The sequence below is a fragment of the Phocoena phocoena genome, chromosome 5 (assembly GCF_963924675.1).
Source record: "Phocoena phocoena chromosome 5, mPhoPho1.1, whole genome shotgun sequence".
NCBI classification, from domain to species: domain Eukaryota; kingdom Metazoa; phylum Chordata; class Mammalia; order Artiodactyla; family Phocoenidae; genus Phocoena; species Phocoena phocoena.
Window position 1 is genome coordinate 61,183,652 of NC_089223.1, and position 27,640 is coordinate 61,211,291.

Sequence of the window (27,640 nt, forward strand, 5' to 3'; positions counted from 1 at the left end):
CACCATCACCCTGATACCAAAACCAGACAAGGATGTCACAAAGAAAGAAAACTATAGGCCAATATCACTGATGAACATAGATGCAAAAATCCTCAACAAAATGCTAGCAAACAGAATCCAACAGCACATTAAACGGATCATACACCATGATCAAGTAGGTTTTACTCCAGGAATGCAAGGATTCTTCAATAGGCACAAATCAATCAACGTGATACACCATATTAACAAATTGAAGGGGAAAAACCATATAATCATCTCAATAGATGCAGAGAAAGCTTTTGACAAAATCCAACACCCATTTATGATAAAAACCCTGCAGAAAGTAGGCATAGAGGGCACTTTCCTCAACATAATAAAGGCCATATATGAAAAACCCACAGCCAACATCGTCCTCAATGGTGAAAAACTGAAAGCATTTCCACTAAGATCAGGAACAAGACAAGGTTGCCCACTCTCACCACTCTTATTCAACATAGTTTTGGAAGTTTCAGCCACAGCAATCAGAAAAGAAAAGGAAAGAAAAGGAATCCAAATCGGAAAAGAAGAAGTAAAGCTGTCACTGTTTGCAGATGACATGATACTATACATAGAGAATCCTAAAGATGCTACCAGAAAGCTACTAGAGCTATCAATGAATTTGGTAAAGTAGCAGGATACAAAATTAATGCACAGAAATCTCTGGCATTCCTATACACTAATGATGAAAAATCTGAAAGTGAAATCAAGCAAACAGTCCCTTTTACCATTGCAGCAAAAAGAATGAAATATCTAGGAAAAAACCTACCTAAGGAGACAAAAGACCTGTATGCAGAAAATTATAAGACACTGATGAAAGAAATTAAAGATGATACAAATAGATGGAGAGATATACCATGTTCTTGGATTGGAAGAATCAACATTGTGAAAATGACTCTACTACCCAAAGCAACCTACAGATTCAATGCAATCCCTATCAAACTACCACTGGCATTTTTCACAGAACTAGAACAAAAAATTTCACAATTTGTATGGAAACACAAAAGACCCCGAATAGCCAAAGCAATCTTGAGAACGAAAAACGGAGCTGCAGGAATCAGGCTCCCTGACTTCAGACTATACTACATAGCTACAGTAATCAAGACAGTATGGTACTGGCACAAAAACAGAAATATAGATCAATGCAACAGGATAGAAAGCCCAGAGATAAACCCACGCACATATGGTCACCTTATCTTTGATAAAGGAGGCAGGAACAAACAGTAAAGAAAGGACAGCCTCTTCAATAAGTGGTGTGGGGAAAACTGGACAGGTACATGTAAAAGTATGAGATTAGATCACTCCCTAACACCATACACAAAAATAAGCTCAAAACGGATTAAAGACCTAAATGTAAGGCCAGAAACTGTCAAACTCTTAGAGGAAAACATAGGCAGGACACTCTATGACGTAAATCACAGCAAGATCTTTTCTGACCCACCTCCCAGAGAAATGGAAATAAAAACAAAAATAAATAAATGGGACCTAATGAAACTTCAAAGCTTTTGCACAGCAAAGGAAACCATAAACAAGACCAAAAGACAACCCTCAGAATGGGAGAAAATATTTGCAAATGAAGCAACTGACAAAGGATTAATCTCCAAAATTTATATGCAGTTCAATAACAAAAAAACAAATAACCCAATCCAAAAATGGGCAGAAGACCTAAATAGACATTTCTCCAAGGAAGATATACAGACTGCCAACAAACACATGAAAGAATGCTCAACGTCACTAATCATTAGAGAAATGCAAATCAAAACTACAATGAGATATCATCTCACACCAGTCAGAATGGCCATCATCAAAAAATCTAGAAACAATAAATGCTGGAGAGGGTGTGGAGAAAAGGGGACACTCTTGCACTGCTGGTGCGAATGTAAATTGATACAGCCACTGTGGAGAACAGTATGGAGGTTCCTTAAAAAACTACAAATAGAACTACCATATGACCCAGCAATCCCACTACTGGGCACATACCCTGAGAAAACCATAATTCAAAAAGAGTCATGTACCAAAATGTTCATTGCAGCGCTATTGTAAATAGCCATAGGCTATTTACAGCCATAAAAAGAAACGAAATTGAACTATTTGTAATGAGGTGGTTAGACCTAGAGTCTGTCATACAGAGTGAAGTAAGTCAGAAAGAGAAAGACAAATACCATATGCTAACACATATATATGGAATTTAAGAAAAAAAAATGTCATGAAGAACCTAGGGGTAAGACAGGAATAAAGTCACAGACCTACTAGAGAATGGACTTGAGGATATGGGGAGGGGTTAGGGTAAGCTGTGACAAAGCGAGAGAGAGGCATGGAGATATATACACTACCAAACGTAAGGTAGGTAGCTAGTGGGAAGCAGCCGCATAGCACAGGGAGATCAGCTCGGTGCTTTGTGACCACCTGGAGGGGTGGGATTGGGGGGGTGGGAGGGAGGGAGAGGCAAGACGGAAGAGATATGGGAACATATGTATAACTGATTCACTTTGTTATAAAGCAGAAACTAACACACCATTGTAAAGCAATTATACTCCAATAAAGATGTAAAAAAAAAATAAAATGTACTCTTCCTTTCTCTTGGCCTCTGTTTGGGATTAGTAGATAATGAGTACAGCAAAATAGGTCACACAGTCCTGATCTTATGAGATATAGCTCATAATACTGAAATGTCATAGCTAGAAAAAAATGGGGATCATCATTTTCTCATCCTGACATTTTTCCACATCATAACTCACAGGTACTTCATTAAAGATCAAAAATGAAATAGAGTAGTAAGACCAAATTGACAATCCCAGTAAATAAAATTTAAATGTATGTAATATATGTACGGTTGGCTCTTGACATTAAATTTGACATTTGGTTATATGGATCTTCATCATGAAGACATTTAAAATATACACTAACTACACACAGAGAAGAAAAAAAGGTATGAAAATGTTTATAGTCTGGGCTGTTATTAACTGAGATGGAAGTGGTAGCGTGAGACACCTCCTTTTCCTGATCTCCATAGGGCAAATTATATATTTTAAGTGATATATATATAAACATTAAGAAATACGACCCAAATAAGGAGAGTGCATAAAATATTAATATATATTAAGAAGAGCCGGAACCATATCAGTCACAACATGGTATAATTTTATATTTATCCTTTAAAAGACATTTCAAAAAATACCTCCAATATTAGACATCTATGAGTTCATTTTATAAACATATATAAATGTATCATTTTAATGTAATAAGGGAGTTATTCTTATATAAAAATGATATAAATAACCTATGTAAATGCCAATGAAATGGTGTATATTTTAAGTTTCTGATAACATCTTTGGTTTTACTCAGTCATTCATTCAAAAAATATCAGTAACTACTATGCATCAGACATATAGTAGGTCACATAGGTCTAGTGATTTGTAAACTTCTTGGTAAGGCAGGAGCTCTGATTGTGGTGTTATTGCCAATTATTCCAATAACCCCTCTTTTAAGCAAACTACTGAAAGGTATTTTTTAAATAATTCTTTTGTTTTTATTGTGGCTTAACACTGCATTATGGACTTCAGTGAAGTGCTTGTGCCAAGAAGCTTGTAGGGAGCCTCAGTACCATTCACAGCATAAGCTCATGTCTTGTGGTTGATTTTTTTGATTTCTGCACTGCCAAAAAATGTTGCATTTTTATAGGGAAAGCATATCCTTCCCACTCAGTTTCTTCCCTTCACTCAGCGTGCTAGAAATAAATTTTTCTTACCTCTATCAATTTTACAGACGGCACACATGTGCTGTACGCACACATAAGCCATTGCTAAGGAACCCAGTCAAATTCAAACTCCCTGGCCTCTCATTAGAAATATAATAAATAATAAAAAGTATTTTAAAAAAGACAAAAATAATTCCAAGAAGACTGATTTTCAAAGTTGATTACAGCAAAGAAAATGTATCTTAGTTGAAATGGTAGAGAGCTTTACCAAATCTTGTTTAGGTGAAGAAAGAAGCTTGTTGTTTTGACTTCAATGCTAAAACATCTCTCAAGCTTATGGTGATAGTTTATCATCAATTTGGAAGAAAGCCTCAGGAAGTTACATGCTTTTTTTTAGGGAGAAACTAAATGATAAGATTTAGTAACACAAGTTCTTGGATTATGTTACTCAGAATTTACCTCAAAATTATACCATTAGCAAATTATTATTTTTTAAATTTCTATAGTACAGGACTAATAAAAATGATTCTCTTTCTCTTCTATGCTATCAATCTTTATAAATGTTTTCTATTCTCTTTATCCCCACTGACACCTACTACGCCTTATTTAACTGGCTTTTCCTGTATTCCTCAATAAAGTCTAAAGAAGTTCAGTAGGCTGGGTGACATTCTCTACCCCCATGCTCAATTCCGTGGTCACCACCTAGAATCTCAGTAACATCAGATTAACGTAAGAGACATAAGACAAAGATTGGTTATGTTTTTGCCCTTACAGCTCATCACAACCTTTCTTTTCGGAGAGCCTTTGCTTTATGGATATGACTTGACAAAAGCAACTCATGGAAAGAGATTTGGGAATTTTCCTAAAGAGGTTATTGACTGATAAAGAAATTCAATATGTATTTATGTTGACACAAATGAAGGTTATGAGACAATAACTATCGTGAAGCTGCTGAGGTAGCTTTTCCTCAGCAGAGGTTTTATATATTTACATTTGAAAAACTGGAAAATTGCATCATTTTTACTGAGCCATGTAATCAGAATATTCTGAACAATTTTGGAATTCTACGTGTCAAAATAAAGGTTAAATTATTCCCCTGATTTACAAAATTTGGAGTATTTGTTTGACAACATATAATTTTCTTGTTCAAAAGTATAAATCCATGTTCATTTTTACAAAATAGTGAAATTCGTGGAATATTCCCAACACAATCCAAAAAATACTTAAACATTTTTGAATAGCTATATACATGTTAGTGCATTTTTCTGTATCATTTATTTTCTTTTTTCCAATTAACACAAAGATGCTCATGAGCGCACATACAATTTACTGATTAAGAATCTGCCCTTGTTAAAGTTATCTAACAAAATTACTCAAACGAAGAGACACAGAGAAACTAAAAGAAATAAAAAATAAAAATCCCTTATGATTATTTTGCCCAAGTGAAGCCATATGAACCATTTACTCCCCAAGAGCAAATTGCAAAATGAACTAATTTTCCCCCTAACACTCATGAGAAATGCTGACCTATCTGATGGGGAAATGGAGTTAAGGGTGTTCAGGATACAAATTGCTCGAAAGGTGGTCTCTCTTTACTCTCTCCCTTTATCTTTCTCTCTTTTTCTTTCCCCTATTTGCCTACCTACCTATCTACAGAAATCTCTATTAATTCAGAAAACTAAAGAATATGTTTTTGGATGATTGTATTATTTTTTCTTTCACTTTTGAAAGAAAGTAGTATTTGAAAAAATTGTAGAACTCTATCAGTTTTGTGTTCATATGTAGATTATATTTTGTAGATTATATTTACAAATGTAACAGTAATCTATTTCAGAATGATAAAATGTTCCTAAAATGAAAGGAACTCCTACACATAATAGTAATATAGTTGCTAACTTTATTGTGTAATTTGCTAAGTGGTATATGCGCATTATCTATTTTAATGTACAAAAATTACTCTTTGAAATAACAACATTCTTTTTGTCACTACAGGTGAGGATAGAAGTTTAGAGAGGTTCTTGTCTAATGTCACACAGCTAGAAAATATCAGAGCCAGTGGAGAAGCCTGAGTCTATTTCAGAGCATTCTCTACAGAGAATGATTTAAACAGTAATGTCCAAGATGTATCTTGCTGATCTTCATGATAACGTTTTCTTAAATGCAGAAACATTCAAAATGATGATTTGGTTTCCAATCTATGATACTTCTTTATAATTAAAATCCTCTTAAAGTAATCAAGTAAAAATCATTCCTACTTTAAAATTCTATCATCACAGCACCACACTAATTTGCTATTGTTAAATTCTATGTTTGGGAATCATTGAAAGTGATGGCTATTTTGTTGGTCAGAACATATAATTGAAGTAAGTGTTCCAAAAAATATTGAAGACCATAATTATACATGTCAAAGACTTCAAGGATTTTGAAAATTGTCAAAGGGGTCCCATGATTAATGTCTATTATTTCCTATCAGATCCCTCAATCTCATAGTCACTCTTCTTCTCACCAGTGGTATGCACTTAAGCCCCCCTGAAAGTCCTGTTCTAATCTTTTTCTAGACCTTGTCCTGAACTTAGATATTAGTTCTAAAATGGTAACATTTTGCCATATTTGCTTCATTTCTTTATTTTTATCAAATATCAGTAATCACAATATTTATAAATATCACTAAAAGTTCCTCATTCCCCTATGTTATTCCTTTCCTTCCCAACCTAGAAGTAAACATCTTAATGTTGGTATAGATTTGTATCTTTAATATATTTTGATACTCAAATGTGTTACTTTATAAGAATACTTTGGATAGTAGAAGTAAACATAAATATTATTAGCCTTACATATTCTCTTGCAATTTACCTATTATACTTAATGTTATATTTGTGGAATTGATAAAGTTTATACATTTAATTTCAACTCATTTAGTTTTGCTTTAGATCATTGTGTTATTATACCATAGGTAGAAGCAACCTAAATGTCCATTGATGGATAGAAGGGTAAAGAAAATGTGGCATGCACACATAATGAAGTATTATTCAGCTTAAAAAAGAAGGAAATCACACCATTTATAAAAATGTAGATGAGGCTGGAGGACATTTTTCTAACTGAAATAAGCCAGACATAGAAAGAAAAATACTATATTGTCTCACTTACATGATGAATCAAATAGTCAAACTCAAAAGCAGAGTGTAATGGTGGTTCCCAGGCACTGAGAGGAGGGGGAAACTGGGAGATATTAGTCAAGCACAAAGTTTCTGTTATACTACATGCGTTTAAGTCCCAGGACCTACTGCACAACATAGTGCCTATACCTAACAATACAGTATTGTATACTTCAAAGTTTGCTAAGATGCTATGGATGCTATGCTAAGTGTTCTTATCATCTTCATCATCATCATCATCATCATCATTATCATCATCATCATCAGTAAGAGGTTGGGAGGAAACCTTTGGAAGGGATGGATAGGTTTATGGCATAGATTTTGGCAGCACTTTTCAAGGATATATAGTTATCTCCAAACTCATCAAGCCTTATATATTAATTATGCAAGGCTTTTGCATGCTGTTAAGTAAAAAAAGAAATAACAAACTAAGTGCCTATATGTTATCTTTCACAGTTAGCATGGCTAGAGTAGAACTCTTGATTTCCCCCTCAAGCTGTTCCTCCAAAAGCTTTCTTCTGTAACTTAGTACAGATAATCATCAGCCACTGAAGTACTCAGGTGAAATATCTAGGCATCAACCATGATTCCTCCATTTCACTCACCAGTAACCAATATATTAGCAAGCTCTTAATTGTCATTCTCCAAATCAAATCTTAAACTTGTTCATTTTGTTTACATACTAGCTGAAGAAATCATCATCTATCACCTGGATTACCGCAAAATTTTCTCAACTGGTTTCCTTGCTACTATTCTGCTTTTAATGTATTCTTCAACTAATAGTTACAGTAATATTTTAAAACAGTAAACCTGATTGTATCCTTCCACCAATAGCTTCCTATCTATTTTAAAAACACACCAGCCCCCCTACCATGGTTTTAAAAAAAACCCAATAACCTGACTGTCTCTCAGACCTCACTTGTACTTGTCTCCAGCTAGTGCAACATGATCCAAGCATACTACTTCTGCCTACTAGCCCTGGTCTCAGGCTCTGCTTTCTAGATGGACACAAGCTAAGACATTGGCATGGATGCTTCTTGCTTTTTAATAAGTTGTGGGGCATATATTTTATGAAGTAATTTAATATGCCAAATATGCACAAATCATTTTAATTTTGCCTGGAGTCATCTGTCCGTTCTATACTCTTAGAAGTTAATTATTTTCAGACTTATGAGGTAGTAAACTGATCATTACTACATATAAAGTGTGATCAGCAATACTAGCCTGAAGATGAATAGAGGTTTCCACCCATGCACCGCTATCAGCAGAATAAAAGTATGAAATACAGCTAACATCCATGATAAATATGGACTCAGTACATGAGAAAAGAAGGTTTTCTTTGAAAGAGTCAGTGATAGGACAGAAAAAGAAGAAAGAGTAACTATAGATATTAAACATTCCCCTTGCTAAGAAATAATAGCAAATTCACATTTATGATTTTATGTGTTTTGATAGCAAATTTTAGGTGCTTTGTCATATTTCTGTGTCTCACTCTGAAGAACTATATATCCACTGTCTTAAACAGCTTAAACTTAAAACACAGATTTTACTGTTTAGGAAAGATTAACATTCTAGTTTAAGAAGATTATACTAATTTAATCAAACTAGTAAAAAAAAATATATATGCTTTTTGCCCCTTTGGGAGTATATTTTACTCTTTTACTTATTTCACTTCACTGTATACATATCTTTGGTGCCACAAGAAGATATTGTTCAGTGCTTTTTGGATTCAAAAAGAAAAGCACTGAAGTAGATGGAATAGAATCTATAAACATATCCCTGTAAATATAAAGGATTTCTTGGTGATATGAATATTTAGATATAGAAGTTCTGTCATTAGAAATCAATAGTGATATAGTTTCCCTGAAATATAATTATTCATTGAAATCATAAACTAACAGCGAATAAAAGCTAATATAAAAGCATAATAATCATCAGAGAACATTTAACATGAGAAATGCATTATTTTAGGTAAAGTATTATTTTATTCATATTTGTCAGTCAGTAAACCTTAAAGGTGTGAGACAGTAGACTCATTTCTGAAAAGTAATGTGATCATTAAAGGCTTATTGAAATTCATAAGCTAGCATATATCTGCTAAATCCAAAACTCGGCTCAAATATTGAGTATCCTTTGTCTTATACTGTACTCAGAGCGAGTATATAGAAGTCAAAAGCCAGTTTCATTCAGTATTAACGGATAATATGCCCCCGACATGAGAGAGAACTAAACTTAGCTTTATAATTTGCAAATTATTTTAGAATATCAGGATGTATCTATCCATTCATTATCTAACCATCCATATGTATATTTGTAAATTTGGGACATTTAAAATTGTAGTAGATTAACATTTGTTCTAGGATAGATTTATTCATCAAGTATTTTCATTTCCCTATTACAATGCCTAGTACCAAGTAGAAATCAACAAGTATTTGTTCATGAATGAATAAACAAATGAGTTAAAGCTGAATTCCTAAGGATTTTATTTGTTTTCCTCTTCAGGTATGTCTGTGAGTTGAATAACTTAGTTTAATTTTTCCAGTGCTAGTTTACTTCAGACACAATCAAGTAATGTTATATAGAATCCATGTTAGGGAATATTCTGATTGAAATTAATCATTTAGGATGATTCTCACTGCATTATATGGGGCCAAATACTCAAAAGATTTCTGATTTTGCAATCTAGTTGTAATGATTAGACCTGTTATTAAGCGTTTACTTGGTAAACAACATAATGCCATGGCTTTTATTTCAAGAGCGATACTAAAAACTTTTATGTGTAAACGGCATTCCTTTTAGACATAGATGCAATTTCAAAAAGTCTGTACCCATCCCCCTTATAATAGGTTATATTACACTGAAATTAGTTGAATACAAACTGAAATGGCTCTAACCTAAAATTCAGCTACTTGAAGGAAATAATTCATGATTATCAATGTTTCAGAAAACTTGAAAGGGTCTGACATCAAGCTTCCACATTTCACATTTTACTAACAAATATATTCACTAAGTCATCTTGATATTTGATATGAAAATGATGATAGTTATGACTTTTTCATATATCCAGCTGAGAAATAACTTAAAGATTTTCATCTAACATTTCCTCTAGTCTGTCTTTCCTTGTAAATACATACACATGCACTCCTCTTCCATGATGTCATCGTTTTAGCTCATGTGAAATTACTGATTTCTGATTGAAATAGAAAATACCCAGAAGAAAAAGTGATATATAAATATAATTTAAATTAGCATTTTATGTATTCTCAAATTCTGGTATATTAATTTTCCTCATTTATCCCACTATTAAATACAGTTTTTCTTCCCCTAGGTAAAGCTCTTGAAGGTATTCAAGGTACCTAAGGGAATTTTACATATTTCTAGTAAAATAATGATGATTACTTTTACTAAATTATTTTTCACTTTTTAAAAAAGCAATATTATTAACGTATACATCTGCTATGAGTAAAAACCCAAGTGTATCATGGGAGGTTGGGGGGCAAAATATCAAATATGTTAAGCTGGTTGTGTTAACATTTCTATATAATATGTCTTTTAACTTATTATACTTATATGTGCTTAGGTCAGAAAATGTATAAATAAAAGTACAATAAAACACATAAAAAATAAACTATAATCTCAATGCCTCGTGTCAGAGTTTACTTTTGGAATATTTCTATCTAATCTCTTCCATTGTATAATTCTTTATTTTCAAATCAATATATACATCTATACTTTTAGGAAAGCTAAATACAGATAAATGTCAATTATATATAACCAATATTAACATTTTTGTAAAATTTTATGATGATATGACCTCAAATGTACAGAAGGGTTACAAGACTATTGCGAAGAAATGCTATGTATCCTTTACTTAGACTGACCAATTGTAATAATTCTGCCTATTCACTTTATCACTACCTCTTCTCTTTCTTTTCCTCTCTCTGTCTTATTTTCTCACTCTCTTGCTTTCCCTCTCTCTCTCTTCATAGATAGGTAGATAGATAGATACAGATATACATATGCATATACATATATACATAATTTTCTTGTTGAACCATGTGAGAATAAGTTGTGTTATCATAGAACTTTACCTTAAATAATTCAGTGTTTAATTCCTGAGAACAACTGCAACTTATTGCATAGCTGTAGTACAATTATTAAACCCAGAAAATTTATTATTAATAGGATGTTATTATCTAAGCTATAAATATACTCAAACTGTATGGGTTGTATCACTAATATCCTTTATCATTATTTCCCTGTCTAGAATTAAATTCATGATTACTCATTGCATTTGGCCTTTATTTCTCTTTAGTCAGTTAATTTCAATTAAGTTTCATCTCAAGTTTATGTCAATGGACTGATTTACTTTTGAATATGACTCTCATTTTTTTCCTATTACGCATATCTCAAGGAAATATTTATTGTAAACTGGACATCTTGGACAGTATATGATAGAGACTTTGTTTTGGCTTATAATCCACACAATAGTTTTAATTTTCCAATCTTGCAGGCATTAACTTGGCTCAACTCAACTCTGCCTTTCCGTGGTAGACACACTCTAGAATGACCCTATGTTCAAGCATGGATAATCCATTTTAGTGGGACCTGTGACTTACTACTAACCAACAGAATATAGCAAAGGAGATAAGATATCACTTCTTTCATTATGTTACATTATATGGTGATAAGGTGCCACACTCATTATTATATTATATTATATTATATTATATTATATTATATTATATAGGACACTGTCTTAGCCTAGGGAGACTCTCTCCTGCTGGTCTGTGGAAGAAAATTGCCTTATTGTGGGGAGGGTCTTGTGTCAGGAAACTGCCGGAGGGCTCTAGGATCCGAGAGGAACTGCAAAGAAATTAATTCTGCCAACAAATGGTGAGCTCAGAAGATGACTTCAGTCTTCATATGACACTCTGGCCCCAGCTGACTCTTTGTAGCCTTGTGAGACCCAAAGCAGAAGATCCAGCTAAGCTGTGATGAGGCTTCTGAATTATAGAAACTGTGAGTTAATAAACGAGTTGTTTTAAGCAACTAAGTTTTTGGCAATTTGTTATGCTGTGACAGAAAACGAATATACATCCCTGTGGTAGGTCACAACCAGAAGTCTCCATTCATTTCCTCAGCCTGCCAGCTGATGCCACCTTCCACCAGAATCTTTGGAGTCTTCTATTTACACGCGTACTTCTGGGGTCACCAAAGCCCTGAGCCTTCTTTGCTAGAAGATTTCTTTCCAGGATTTCCCCCTGCCTCTTTGGGTTCTTTGGCAATCCTATATTCAATCCAATGACTTCTCAATCAAGCCCTTATCTTTTCCTTTGAGTTCAAGCTGCTTTGCCATGAAAAGTCACACAAATAAAAATCTTTCCTGATGCATTATTCTTATTTTAATAGTGAAGGACTCTTTTCCTCCCTGGTTTCTGTCTACTTTTAATAGATCTCCAGTGCCTTCAAATAGTTGAATTTTTAAAAATTGTCCAAAGTTTGTATTTATTATCTGAAGAAACTTTAGTCTCAAACAAACTATTTTTTTCATTTCCAAAAGTAGATATCCATCATTAACATTCTGATATATATATGCCTCCATTCTTCTTCCAAATATACATATTGTGAAATAAGTCAACTTAAGAAGTTTGAAATTTTAGAAACTCATCTGTTTAAAAACTTTCTAGAAAAGGAAAGGGGACATCAAAATGAAATATTAAGTGTAAATAAAGATAAAATAGAATCAGGGTTCATGTTCCTAGTAAAAATATAAATATGAAAATTACCCAAGCAATGGATTTGCCAACACTGAAGCAAAACAGGAAGAGAACTAATTGTGAATACCAACTTTAGATTTTTCTTGAGGAAAACTTTTTTTCTGGATAAATGTGGGGGTAGGGGAGGAAAGGAACAACTACTCTGGAAAACAGAATTCAAAATAGAATTCTCAGTCCAAAGAATTCCAGAGCAGGAAGCAGTGACAAAAATTATGGTGACAGAAGTAGATATGACTTTGAAAATCATGAGATCTAGCTTGCATTGGAAGAATATTCAGAGAACTTAAGATAAATTCAGTAGAATGTTCAAGACTTTTGCTTAGAGACATTCTTTTGATAAATATGGGATATCTTATAAAATAATACAGAGGATTCAAAGATCACTAAGATGGAATATAGTATGGCGGCTTTAAGTAAGGACTCGAGGACTAAATTTTCCACCTTTACTACCTTTGTGATATTGATGAAATTAACTAACCACTCTGAACTTTAGTTGATTTATCTGACAGATCAAACTGATTAGTCCAATAGATCAAACTAAGCCATTAAACGTAGCCAGGGTAGATGGGTGATACACAAAGAATTAGCACCAATAAGTAGGGCAAATAATAACATAAATTGAGATGGGAGAACAAAAGTGGACTGAGTCTGTAACTGATTATTCTATTCAGTGATGCTATGTAGTGGTTATTAGATGCACTGAAATGGTATTATTTTGCAAAATAGGGAATATTCTTCCTTTTTAGGTCCCAAATATGCAATAAATTGGGGCTGTCCATGTGAAGTGAAATACTAACTCAAACACTGAGCAGCATAAGAATTAAAATGAACAGTGATGGGAGCCACACAGGAAAAAAATAAGTTGAAATAAATTCTTGATTTTGTGGTCTTTATTTTCTACATCTGCATTTAGCTTATATTTATAATTGCCTAGGCCTTTAGCTACTAATTCTTCTTTTATGTGTTATTGTTTTGTAGAATTAATGTATCTGATTGAAGGTTTTATTTTCATCTTTTTTAGTTCATTATGTCGTGCATCCTTATGTTTTAGCTTAGTCATGTGTGTTGTCAAGTTACATACTCATATTATGTAAGCAAATATAAAATATGGTGGTTTTATTAAAGAAATATTTATTTAATTTGTCTTTTTCCCCCTAGTTTGTGGTCATATTTCTTGTCAACCATATAGTTTTGATTCTAATCAAGCAAAGGATGACCCTCAATCATTACTTCTCCCCTTGTCATAAGAAAGTTTCAGGCCTCCATACATGACTTTATCATGGTGGACATGGTAAAACAAATCTGGGGGTCTGAACCATTTATTGACTATACTGCTACCTGTAATTTATCAGTTTACTTGATTCCATCTGCCATCAAGATATATATAATGGAAACAATTATTGAGAAGGTAAATGACCTGTGAGAGAGCTACAAGTCTCTGGAGTGTGGGGCAGAGGGCAGAAATTCACTTTGGTCAAAGCCTCTGTTTGCATCCGTATGTCCAGGCAGTGTTGAAACCCCCAAAATACTGTTCCTTAACTCATAGCTTCACCCACCTCTCAACTTTATTTCTGTTCTCTCAGTCATGACTCCACAGAAGTGCTCCTGGCCTCAAACTGAGATTACTCTTACTCTACTGGGGAAATAATAATATATTTTGAATTAAAGTAAGCAGCATTCACTGAGTGCCAGCTTTCTCTAAGAACTATCTAAGTCTCTCACAGTGTTTCCTGGATTTAAGCCTTAGTGGCAGAAAATGTGACTACTTCACATAGACAAAAGATAAATCTGATAATTTGTCCTATAGGCCTACATAAGTCAATCTTCAACCAAGAAAATGTAGGCACATCAAAAAGAAAGGAAGGAAGAAAGGAAGGGAAGGAGGGAAGGAGAGCAGAATTTGCCACCCCAAAGTATGCCTCTTTGGCATAAGGGTTATTTTTAGGGTGATGATTATTTTTAAGAAACAGCAGACACAGGAAAAGCTGAGAAAAGTTTTTCACAGTGAAAAAGGGTAGAAGTGACCCTTTTGTAAGAGATATTTACATTTCTAAAAGAAATCCCCATTTGTAAAGATGTCTCCCTCCAGGAAGAGTAGGATGACCAAATCTCTAGAAACCCTCACCAATGGAGAAGTTACTGATTTAAATCTGCATAACAATTATACCTCGTTTACTCTGCTTTTCCTGGTAACCTCCCATAACTGGCCTCCCCCCACCTCAACATCTTTCTTTTGTCTTCAGCTGGAGATTGTATTTAAGCTTGGGTCATTTCTGAGAGTAATTCAATTTTCCTGGGTATCTCCCATGTATAGAGGAGGTATCTATGTTATTAAACTCCTGTTTATTTTTCTTCTTTTAATCTGTTTTTTATTACAGTGTGGTCTCAGCCAAGAACCTAGAAAGGTAAAGGGAACATTATTTTTCCTCCCCTACAGTAGGAAGGAAGGATGGAAGGAAATATCAACTGAAAAAAATATACAACATATGAGCCGCGAGTTTCAGTTTTACTGAAGACTATAGTCTGGAAGACAGCCTCTCAGATAACTCTGAGAAACTGTTCTGAAGAGGTAGGGTAAGAGCCAGTGTATATATATATATGTGTGTGTGTGTGTGTGTGTGTGTTTGATTGGCCAAAAAGTTCATTCAGTTTTTTCTGTAAGATGTTATATATATATATATATATATATATATATATATATATATATATATATATAAATTTTTTGGCTGGGACATACATGTAGTCAAGCATAAAAATATTATTTCTAATCAAAGAACAGATACTTCAAGTTAATCATTTTAGTGCTTTGCTATGTAAGGGAAGATACAAGAACCTGGGGTCACTGAAATTCTTCCTTAGATATGCATCATAACTATCTAGTGGCCCCAAAGCACAGAATGCTTCATCCTGTTTTTTCCATCCTGAATTCCCCTCAGGACACACTGTCCAGGAGTGACTGCAGTTGGCTGAGACTTAACCTTTTGTATAACTGAATGATAAGCAACATTCTATTTTCTTTTTGTTTATGGAAGGAAGGAAGGGATAAAGGAAGAGGGAGGGAGGGGAGGAAGGAAGGAAGAGAAGGGAAGAGTGATAGCCTTAGGTGAATAAGGAAAATGTTTACATTATGAGTGACTTATGCCATAAAAAAGGAATAACAAAAGATTATACAATATCTGCATAATAGCCCTAAAGGAGATTCAAGAGAACACTGCCTCTGTTAAGTATGAAAAAAAGACAGGGATAAAGTGGATCATAATAATAATAAACCTGATAACCATTAGAGAATAGGATGAAAAACTAACCACATACATAAATACATAAACAAAGAAATAAATAAATGCAACACAAATTAAGTGCACCCTGGAAGAAATAAAATCAGATTTGCTCTGCAGAAAGTAAACTGTGAATTAGAAGCCACCATTGAAAAATACTCCCCAAACCAGAGGATGTAAAATATGTCAAAGAGATAGATCAGTAGGATACATCATGGAGATTCATCTATAAATTAGTTATTATATAAAGAGAAAACAAGGCAAGGAAATCAGAAGGAATGTTGCAGTATAAACATAAGAAAATTTTCTGAGCTGAAAAATAAACTGGGCTTGGAAACCAGGGGTTCTCACCCTTGAAACCAGATAAAACCTGTTTAATAGATACAGTCTTTGAGCATTCAACATATTCAAAAACAATGAAAACTTTCACATGCAGCTAGGCTGAAAAGACATCCCAAGAGTCACATATTCCACCAATATTTACTGAGCACCTCCTTTGTCCCAAGCCCTGAAAGAGAGTAGTAAGGAGGCAGCCATGGTCCCTCCTCTTCCAGGCTTTCAAGGTTACTATAGGGAAGGTCAGGTGCTGAGAGAGCAGCACAGTAATTGTGAATGTTGATTGAGCACTTACCTAGGCCAGCACTGCTCTGTATGCTTTAGGTATTTAATTATCATTATCTATTTTACAAATGGCAAAGCTGAAGGGCAGATAGGTTAAGAGACTTGCCAATGTAACAGAGTTTTTAGGTGAGGGGTGTTGGGATTAGAACAGATTGTCTAGTTCCACCCTCCTGATTTTTTCCTACACACCTTAAGGTGTAAAGGATTTTTAAATTGAGGCCAGCAAGTCCGTAGTAGATGGCTGGGCAGGCAGTAGGTATTTTCTAAGTAGAGAAAATGACTTGTTTTAGAGACCCTTAAGTGAGGGGGAGCTTGGGTTTTGGGGAATTTGGAAGAAGACCTATCTGGTGAGTCTTAAAATTATAAGTGGCAGAAATCAATGGGGTAACTTCTTTTGACCACTACATTTAATTTAATTAATTAATTTATTTATTTATTCTAATAACTTATTTTATGTTTTTTGTTTTTCTGTTTGTTTGTTGTTGTTGTTGTTTTGGCTGTGTTGGGTTTTCATTGCCGCATGCGGGCCCTTCTCTAGTTGTAGCGAGCGGGGGCCCTTCCTTGTTGCGGTGCTTGGGCTTCTTATTGCTGTGGCCTCTGCTGCTGCGGAGCACAGGCTCCAGGCACACGGGCCTCAGTAGTTGCAGCATGTAGGCTCAGTAGTTGCAGCACGCAGGCCTTACAGCATGAGGACTTCAGTAGTTGCAGCGTGTGGGCTCAGTAGCTGTGGCACTCAGGCTCAGCCGCTCCGTGGCATGTGGGATCCTCCCAGACCAGGGCTTGAACCCGTGCCCCCTGCATTGTCAGGTGGATTCCCAACCACTGCGCCACCAGGGAAGTCCCCTGACCACTACGTTTTAGTGTATTTCATCAGCTCTACACTCCAGGCTGATGCTTTAAATATTGGAATGCCCCAGAATTCTTTCACATTTCTCTTTTCTCTATACTAGATTTTTTCTTCAGGATTTTAACCTGTTATTAACTACCATATATATTGTATTTACTTTTAAAAACTCCCTGAATATATCTTAAAAAGCTAGTTTTTCTTTCTTCCTTCCTTCTTTCCTTCCTTCCTTCCTTCCTTCCTTTCTATCTCCTAAACATAAGTGTGATTGGTCCCAATGACTCCTGGCCATTTTCATTTGCATATCCCACCTCATCATACCCCAAACTGAAATTATCCCCACCCAAACTTGATTTACCTCTGGTATTACTTATTATGTGAGTGAACAACTCAGGCTAACCAAAGCCCCAGAAATAAATCTAAAAGTCAACCTCAATTACTTTTCATGACTTACCATAATCTTACCTCTTCATTCATCAAATTCTATAGAGTCTACCTCCTAGACAGCTACCAGATTCATCCAGCATTCCCATAACCACTGCCAAAGACTAAAGTTTTGACACCCATTATTACTCACGTGGATTACTTTTGGGAAAAACTCCACAGTACTTAGACTCTAAATGATCACATCCTTCCTTTTGTCAGGTACAGAGCTGAGCTGGAGAAGCTGAGATGCCAGGTGTCAATTAAAATAACAAACTAAAATGAAAGTAACAATCAAACCCTTAGTCACTTACTGTAATAGCATAAGCAACAGGATAAAGGAGAGAAAGCACTGATTCCCCCACAGTTCCATTTTTCCCCAGGGCGTGGCACCAGTACAAAGTCAGGTGGATCAGTACAGATGTGGAGTACTGACGGAGCCCAGAACAAAGTGCTTCTGGAGGCTTTCTGAAACTGTAGGCTGGGAGAGGGGAAGCGGGGAGGCAAGGATTAGAAAAGCACTGAGTTCTAAGTCAGAGAGAAGAAGAATATCTTCAAGATTTCTCCTCTCCTCTCTTGATAAAGGCCTCAGGAAGGCCTCTGCTCAGGCTAGGAATGTAGAAATGCGTAAGGGGGTGGCCCAACAGGGGGGCCTGAGCCTTTGGCTGCAACCCCTTTCAGAGACTGCAATGAACTGGCTGTGCACAAATCTGGTGTGTGGAGGGCAGCTTTTCCCTGTGAGACCCGCCAGGTAAGTCCTTTTAAAATGCCTTTAGCTGGGCCTGAAAAATTACACATAGGTGTATATATTTTAGTAAGGCACCAGACTCCTCACCTTTTGTATTCACTTTTCACTGCAATCTTCCTTGTACTATAGACACTTGCAATTACCTATGCTTTTATGCTATGCTCCCATGTCTACTTATTCTGCTGCTTCTACCTTGCCCACTCCCTTGACCATTTTTGGTAATATTTATCCCTTCATCATACTTCAAATCATAGTTTAGATACCAACCTCACCAGTAATCCTCCTTTACTTGCTAATTAGATTTCCTCTAGCATTTTGAGCTAGGTCAGTCATGGTTCTTAACCCTGGGTACACATCAAAAATTTCTTGTGATTATTTGTGTCCTGGAACTAATGTTACCAAATATTATTTCAAGTTCAGTGCTTTCTAAATTTTCTTCAGTATTTACCTATGCCTTGAAAACAAGATACACTTTTTTGAAGTAGTATAGAATTTCTCCAAATAAGAATTTCTGGAAGAAAGAGATATTTTTCTGTCCTTGGTTGAACAGATATGTGACACAAGGATTCATTTTGGAGAAATTATAATTATTAGAAAATTGCTTCTTATATTGAATAGAAATCTGCTTACTTTAAATTTTCAGTATTTGTTCAACTTTTTGATATCGAATCCTCTTTTGTGTTTGTTTTCATAATAGGTATTCAGTTATTTGCAAACAGTACACCTAATAAGTATCCTCTCCTTCTTTAGCTCTTCTTCAAATGTGAATGGTTTCTAGATATTTTCCCACTCTGAACATTATCCTTTTGATAGGCTCCTATCTCTAAATATCTCTATAAAATGTAATCCTGTGAATGAACAAAATAAAGCTGATGTAATCTTAGTTTAATACACAGGAACTATATTAACTCCCTGATTCTGTTACTGTAATTCTTATCAGGATTTAGTATATAGTCCTATAAGTTACATTTCAAATATCTGAAAAATCCACATACATTTTAATAACTTCTTTCCCTTTAATAGTACAGATAAGTGAACTATTAAAATATGTGTGCATATTTGAAGATATAAACTAAAAGTGTTCCTTTACCATGTTCAGCAAAATACTTAGACACTAAACATTTTTATCTCTTCTACTTACATTTTTCTACTAATATTTACTTTTTATGTCAGGTATAACTTTGTGGTATTATCAGTAAAGCATATCCTGTGTGGAACATGCATTGGCATTTATTGGTGCCAGGCTCTACTGAATTGAACCCAGCCAGAGGGAAAGAAAGAAAGGCACGTTCCAGGAGCGCAAAGTCTTAGGTTACACAAGTGTCAAAGGATGCTAGCACGGGGCTTCCCTGGTGGCGCAGTGGTTGAGAGTCTGTCTGCCGATGCAGGGGACACGGGCTCATGCCCCGGTTTGGGAAGATCCCACATGCCGCGGAGCGGCTGGGCCCATGAGCCACGGCCGCTGAGCCTGCACGTCCGGAGCCTGTGTTCCGCAACGGGAGAAGCCACAACAGTGAGAGGCCCACTTAACGCGAAAAAAAAAAAAAAAAAAAAAAAGGATGTTAGCACAATCTCAGTGAGTGTGGTTATGCCATGAGCCATCTCTAATAAAAATATTGTTTAATAAGTATTTTTACATAGGTCTTTTAAAAACTTTACCCTGAAAGGCCATGTCTCTAATTTTATGATGGAATTCATTGGGAAACTGAATTTGCTTCACAGAAATTCTGTTAAATATATTTGGATGGAATCCAATAAAGAGAGAGAAATCAATTATCATATATATAAATATAAATATACTTTTATGCCATTCAGTCTACCTCTTGTCTATGAAATAGAGATCATGTGAAAATCAATTTGGTCATTTCCAAGTAAGATTTAATAATCTGGTATGTCAAAAATATTTTATTAAACCTAGCTATAGTTCATCTCTAAGAAAATTACACATGAAAATTGAGGTCTCTCAGCTTGCAGAGAGTGGTACAATCATTTGCAGAATGATTTAAGGAGAAACAATGATAGTAACATTTAAGAGATATATATTTACTGTAAAACAAGGAAATGCAAGTAATTCAATTAATAATTTAAATCATATTTTTTGAGAAATAAGTTTTTGGAAAATTGCTCATGCAAAGAAATAACTAGGGAAAGGAGAGACCCCTTTTGACCATGGTTCTGTTCTGAGAGTCTCTGGATTGCAGGTCAGACTTTCCAACATAGTGATAAGCATGGAAGGTCCTGGAGACAGACTGCCTGGGTGCAGAGCTTGGCTTCATCTCTTACTAGATACGTTGCCTTTTTTCATATTTACAATGAAAATAACAACTGTACCTATCCAACAAGTTTGTTGAAAAGATAAAAAGAAATATTACACCTAAAATACCTAGTGCAATGTTTGACACATAGGAATTACTCAATAAATGAAATCATTATTAGCTTTGTAAGGCTGCATAAGGCACAAAAACCTCTGTTCCTTTTCTTACTAATACGAAATATTAGTATTTTGTACTAGCATAATTGCTTTGAAAATATTTTTAACCAGAGGAACTATAAGATTTAAAAGTGTAGCTCTTTTGAATAAACTTCCTAATATAGTGCCTGTCATATAGATGGCGTTAGAAAAGTTTTTAATGAATGAACAGAGGGCTGGGCATTCTGAAGTTCTGAGCTTCTTCATACTCTCCACCTGGGGTTTCCCAAGGCACCCTATGAGATCACATGCTCTGGAATACCACTGGAATAGTTGTACCAAATAGTCCTTAAGTTTGGATCTCATAGGAAAAGTTGTAGCAGAACTGGTAAAAGGGCTAGACTGTGTAATCCAATTATTAGAGAGACGCATTACACTTGCAGGTGATGGGAGACAGCCCAGTAAACAGAAGAAGCAGTTTCGGTACTGTGTCTCAACATGCGTATTTGAGGTGCCTTAATCTTAGCATGCAGGTAAATCATGGCTTGTGATGAATTCCAGACCAGGACTTATCCATTGATGCAGGAAGGAGGGTCATGGCATTTGCCAGACAACAGCAGAGCCACAGACACAAATGTGTTCTAGGAAAAAGTATTGAAAAACCAAGCAAAGCAGGAACTGTGTCCTAAAGAAATGGGATCTTAGATGGGTTACTAACACAGGGACTTGGGTATAAGGAAGCAGTAAGCCCTTTACCACAGCAAATTAGAGATGGTGTTTAGGGAAAAAGAAACCATGTTTGAAGAAATGGGCCACACGAAGAAGGTTGCCTTGCAGTCAAGTGTAACATGACTCAAAGTGTTAGTGTGTTAGGCAGCAGCTTTTAAAATCCCTCTGCCTATAGTTAAAATCCATCTTAAGGAGGAAGGAGAGCTGTATATAGGATTTAGTATCCCTTTGGAGAGAAGAAGGATGCTGGAGCTTGAGATCAGGCAACCCTAAAATTCTCTACAGCATTTATAACTGGGCCTTAAAATATGTTTTATTCTTATAATGACTTCAAGAATTTTGACATCTGTTGAAATATAGCTTTTTATAATAGAGTTTTAACACTGACCTGATGCAACAATTCTTTCTCTTTAAGTTGCTTGTTGTGTTGAACATTTGCTATTAATATCCATATATTCAAATATATTCAGGAATCCTTTTTTCCCCCTTTCTGTTGAAACATATTTGGAGACTTTACACAAGAATCCTGGCAGATGACCACATTGCCCAAAATCCTTTCAAGTACACTTGATATTCTTCTAGAGAACGCAATGATTTGGGGGCTTTGGATCCACTTATACTAATGAAAGCTCTATTAACTCTCTCAATATCTGTCACACACTTGTCAACCATGCAAGAGTTCAGTGGCATTTTCTTGCTATGTCTTCCATGATCATCCCTGGCTCTGGAATTGTTTTAGTGCCTGGTGATATGTAGCCTATACAAGTGATTTCAAACTTACTTTTTATTTTACCCTTTATCAGCAGCCAAGTCTTTGGTGGATCCTATTTCCAAATATACCTGCTACACACTTCTTCTCCTTTTCCAATAAAAACTCAGATGTCTTAAGAAATTGTGAGCATTCAGAGGCAGAATTAAGCATAATTTCTAGCCTGCAATGTTCTACGGAAATTTCTTAGATTTTCACAATCAGAAATAATCTATCATGCTTCTGGTAACCTTTCTGAAAACCCAAGTCTGCAACAGTGTAAGCCACCCCCCTTCTTTTTTTATTTTTTTTGCGGTACGCGGGCCTCTCACTGTTGCGGCCTCTCCCGTTGTGGAGCACAGGGTCCGGACGCGCAGGCTCAGGGGCCATGGCTCACGGGCCCAGCCGCTCTGCGGCATGTGGGATCTTCCCAGACCGGGGCACGAGCCCGTGTCCCCTGCATCGGCAGGCGGACTCTCAACCACTGCGCCACCAGGGAAGCCCTAAGTCCCCATATTGACAAGTCTGATTTTAGATGACTTCTATAGTTTCTCTCTGATGCTGAGTTGAACAACTTGGGTATAACAAGGAGAGAAAATTATTATTCTTATTTAAGGAGGTTAAGAATAATTTCACATACCTTTGCATTAAAAACTCTCAGAATGCACTGATAGAAAAGACAGATTTCACTGAAGCTTTCCTAGAGGTATGGATTAGAAATTGCATTTCCTGTCACATAACAAGTCTTCCTAATAACTCCTTTCTGCCTCTCTCTGGTCACTTGTCATCTGAACCTCATCATCTGTCTCCCCGCACTCACATATCCTCTCTGGCTACTGCTCTTCCTTTAGTAGTCAGAGCAACTTAGTTTTCTCTTGATTTTTTTCTGATTAGCTTCTGTAGCCATCCCCCCATTTGACGAAAACAATTGCTTTTATTTTTTCTTAAATGTCTCAAGTAGAGGTAATAAACTTAAAAAACTAATAATACATTTTTATTCTTGCAATTATTTGATAGCAAGATCATGATCAGATCCCTACCATTATAAGTGTATGACTGATAAAATATCTCTTTTTTCTTAAAATATTGTCTATCTTTCCCAATACCAAATAAGGTCACATTTCTTGGGGTTCAAATTGAGGACAGACTTTGAATGAATTTATGCCTCAGCTCAGCTCACTCTTTCTCTGTCAATGAATCCAGACCTTGGCAATGGTAATTGGATAAAATGCTAAGTCATTGCTGATGCCAAGATTCTATGAGGACTGCATTTGCTTGACAAGCCCTCAATAGGCATGAAAGAAAATCCTACACTGTTTTCTTTTTTTTCTTCCCTCCAAATGCTTATGCTAAAAATACTGAAGGCTTGGAAATGTATTCCCAGTGTGGTTGTTCTTAATGTTATTTAATGTAACCTGCTTCTTAGGAAAAATTACCAGGCTACAAAATTGCTTTTTTGTAATATGTCATGAACACATCTATATCATATGCCTGAAATCTTTCAGGAAACAATGACATTCTAGTGGGTCTTATATATTAGAATTCCTTTCAAACACTTCATTACTTTAACACCTTTTTTGACATTCTTACTTCATAACTCCAGGATCAACATAGACATAATTATTTATATAATTTGGAATTTTCTTATTTCCTAATTGCAAAGAATTTGGAATTTGGCAAATAAGCTTACAACAGATGTTAGGACAGATGCATACAATTTATCATCCTTAACATCAGAATCTGAACATATAATCTAAAAATGAGCACTGGTTGTTTAACATGATTGAGGAGGCTACAGATTTTTTTTCTTAATCTGATTATGCGTCTACTCTTAAAATAATGATCAAAGAGTGATTGAAATCTGATAAATTACAAGTTGAAGCTAAGGTGCCTTATTTATTATTTCCTTCTGTCAGATTTTCAGGCATAAGTCACAGAGGTAGTCCAAAGAGATAACTGATTTAAATTTATGAGCAGTCTTTTTTTTCCAAAAAAAATTATCACATTTCCATAAGCATTTAACACTGATTTGAAAGTAGATCAGGAAATCCCTGCCATATGCATATAATGTTCAAAAACCTTTATCACACACACACCTACATATATATTTTTTTAAATTTTTATTTTATATTTTAATATAGTTGATTTACAATGCTGTGTTAGTTTCAGGTGTACAACAAAGTGATTCAGTTATACAAATACATGTATCTATTATTTTTCAGATTCTTTTTCCATATAGGTTATTACAGAGTATTGAATAGAGTTCCCTGTGCTATACAGTAGGTCCTTGTTGATTATCTATTTTATATAGTGTGCATAAGTTAATACCAATCTCCTAATTTATCCCTCCCCCCCACATTTCCACTTTGGTAACCATAAGATTGATTTCTAAGCCTGTGAGTCTGTTTCTGTTTTGTAAATAAGTTCATTTGTATCATTTTTTAGATTCCACATATGTGATATCATATGATAATTGTCTTTCTCTGACTTATTATACTTCACTTAGTATGATAATCTCTAGGTCCATTCATGTTGCTGCAAATGGCATCATTTCATTCTTTTTTATGGCTGAGTAATATTCCATTGTATTTATGTATACATATGTATATATGTACCACATCCTCTTTATCCATTCATCTGTCAATGGACATTAAGGTTGCTTCCATGTCTTAGCTATTTTAAATAGTGCTGCAATTAACATTGGGGTGTATGTATGTTTTCAAATTATGATTTTCTCCAGATATATGCCCAGGATTGGGATTGATCATATGGTAGCTCTATTTTCCGTTTTTTAAGGAAACTCCATAGTATGTCACCTACATCCAAAGAGTTCCATTCTGAGAGTGAGTTCATAAGTCCAATTTGTTTGTAAGTCCAACAAAGTTAACCTAGGTACCCAACTAACAAAATCGGCTATACAGTACTGTACAGTAATAGGTTTATAATACTTTTCACACAAATACTACATAAAAAACAAACACGAAAAATAAAGAAAATATTTTAATCTTACAGTACAGTACCTTGAAAAGTACAGTAGTGAAGTACAACAGCTGGCATACAGGGGCTGGCATCAAGTGAACAGGCAAGAAGATACTGACTAGAGGAGGGAGAGGAGGTGGGAGATGGTAGAACTGAAGGATCATCAGCAATAGAAGATGGGGGGAAACTACAATTTCACTCACACCTGACGTTGATGGCACGGGTTCTGGTTCCTTGCTGGATTCCATTGTCTACCCTCTTGAAAAAACAATCCAGTGATGTGGGTAGTAGCTCTTTTTTTTTTTTTTTTTTTGCGGTACGCGGGCCTCTCACTGCTGTGGCCTCTCCCATTGCGGAGCACAGGCTCCGGACGCGCAGGCCCAGTGGCCATGGCTCACGGGCCTAGCCTCTCCGCGGCACGTGGGATCCTCCCGGACCGGGGCATGAACCCGTGCCCCCTGCATCGGCAGGTGGACTCTCAACCACTGCACCACCAGGGAAGCCCTACTCTCTTTTATTTAATTATTTAAAAATTAATTTTCTCAATTCAGAAAAAGAATCTTATAAACTCTTTGAAAGACAAGGAACACAGAAGGAAGGAGGAGAAGCAGAAATCAGTTGTTCAGGTGTTAATAATAGACACCAAACAGATAGGAAAAGGAGAACTCTTTCCTGCAGAAGATCTCTACAAGCCATATGATGACTATTTACATCCTAGTTTTAAGCTGCATCAACACATTTATAAGATGACCAGCAAATCAGGAAGACAGTTTTCTAAATCCAAATTGTGAACTGCAGTTGTTTACTGCCCATTTCATTTTCTTTGATACAGTTTTATCTTATTTTTGATAAATTGATTCAAAATTGTTCCTGTTTAAAAATAAATATTAAATAGAAAAATAATAAGCAAAAATAGAACAAAAGGAATGAATGTCTATATCAAGGTAAATAATAAACAATCGAAAGATACTACCTAAAAAAAAAACATTGTACAGATAGGTATTTCCCTATACTATGAAATAAATCAAATAACTTGGAATGTTTCATTTAAAACACTCAAATAATAAGCATGTTAAATAGTGGAAGTGATGGTCAACTAAAGTAAAGGTAGAGAAGATTGTTGTTGGAAGCAAGATTCCTTAGAAGCAAACGGTGAGAAAGAAGATCTGTGCAAGCAATTTATTAAGGCACTTCCAGTCAAGGATGCTTAGTAGCCTAAGGGAAGTCGCCTGGAAAGAACAGTATAGACATAGAAACAAAAGCACACTATAGTAAGAGGAAAAGGGCAGATAATCATTAAAAGTAACCCAAGAATGTCTGAAAGTAGGAGCAATAATATCCACTGAAATTGTCTTGATCTATATATATATTCCTATAAAAGCAGATTCCAGGTTAAGGATTCAAGTGCAAATAGTTTATTTGGATGATGATCCAAGGAAAGACTGTTAAGAGAGTAGAAAAGTGAAAAAGAGAAAGGAAGGAAGGAAATACAGAGTACTTTATCAAAGAATTTTCTTTTTTTTATCTTAAAAGATACAAAGTTTTATTAAACAAACCTGGAATCAATAGTATTATTCGATAAATTAGACAGCAGTAAAATTTTCCTAGGGTATATATACAAATCACAGTGATTTTCATTTTGCAAGGAATTGACATGGTTTTTAATCCACATGAGAAGCTGGGATGACCCAGCAAACAATTTTCCATTGTGGGCAATTGGAGCTTAATCCCATCAATGTATAAAATGTGGATTTGCATCCTAAGAAACATTTGGTGTTTACATTCTTTTTAATTTGACCCATTCTCGTGAGGTGTGATTATATATCATTGTGGCTTTATATGCATATCCTTGGTAATTAAAGTTGTGTCATATTTCTCTGGATATTTTTAAGATTTGTCTTTATCTTTGATGTTTGGCTAGTATGTGACTTTTCAAATTTGTCTTGCTTGAATTTGTTTAAGCTTGTTGGATCTGGATATTTTTTAAAATATTGGGAATTTTGCCAAGTATTTGTACAAAAACTTTTTTTTCCTGAATCATTCATTATCTTCAGGGATTCCAATTTATTTATATCAGACTCTTAATATTGTCCCACATAATCTTGAGGATCTGTTAGTGTTATTTCAATTTTTAAAATCTCTTTTTAAATTCAGGTTGGATCATTTCTGTTGAAATATCTTCAAGTTCACTTATTTATTTGTTTATTTAATGTTTT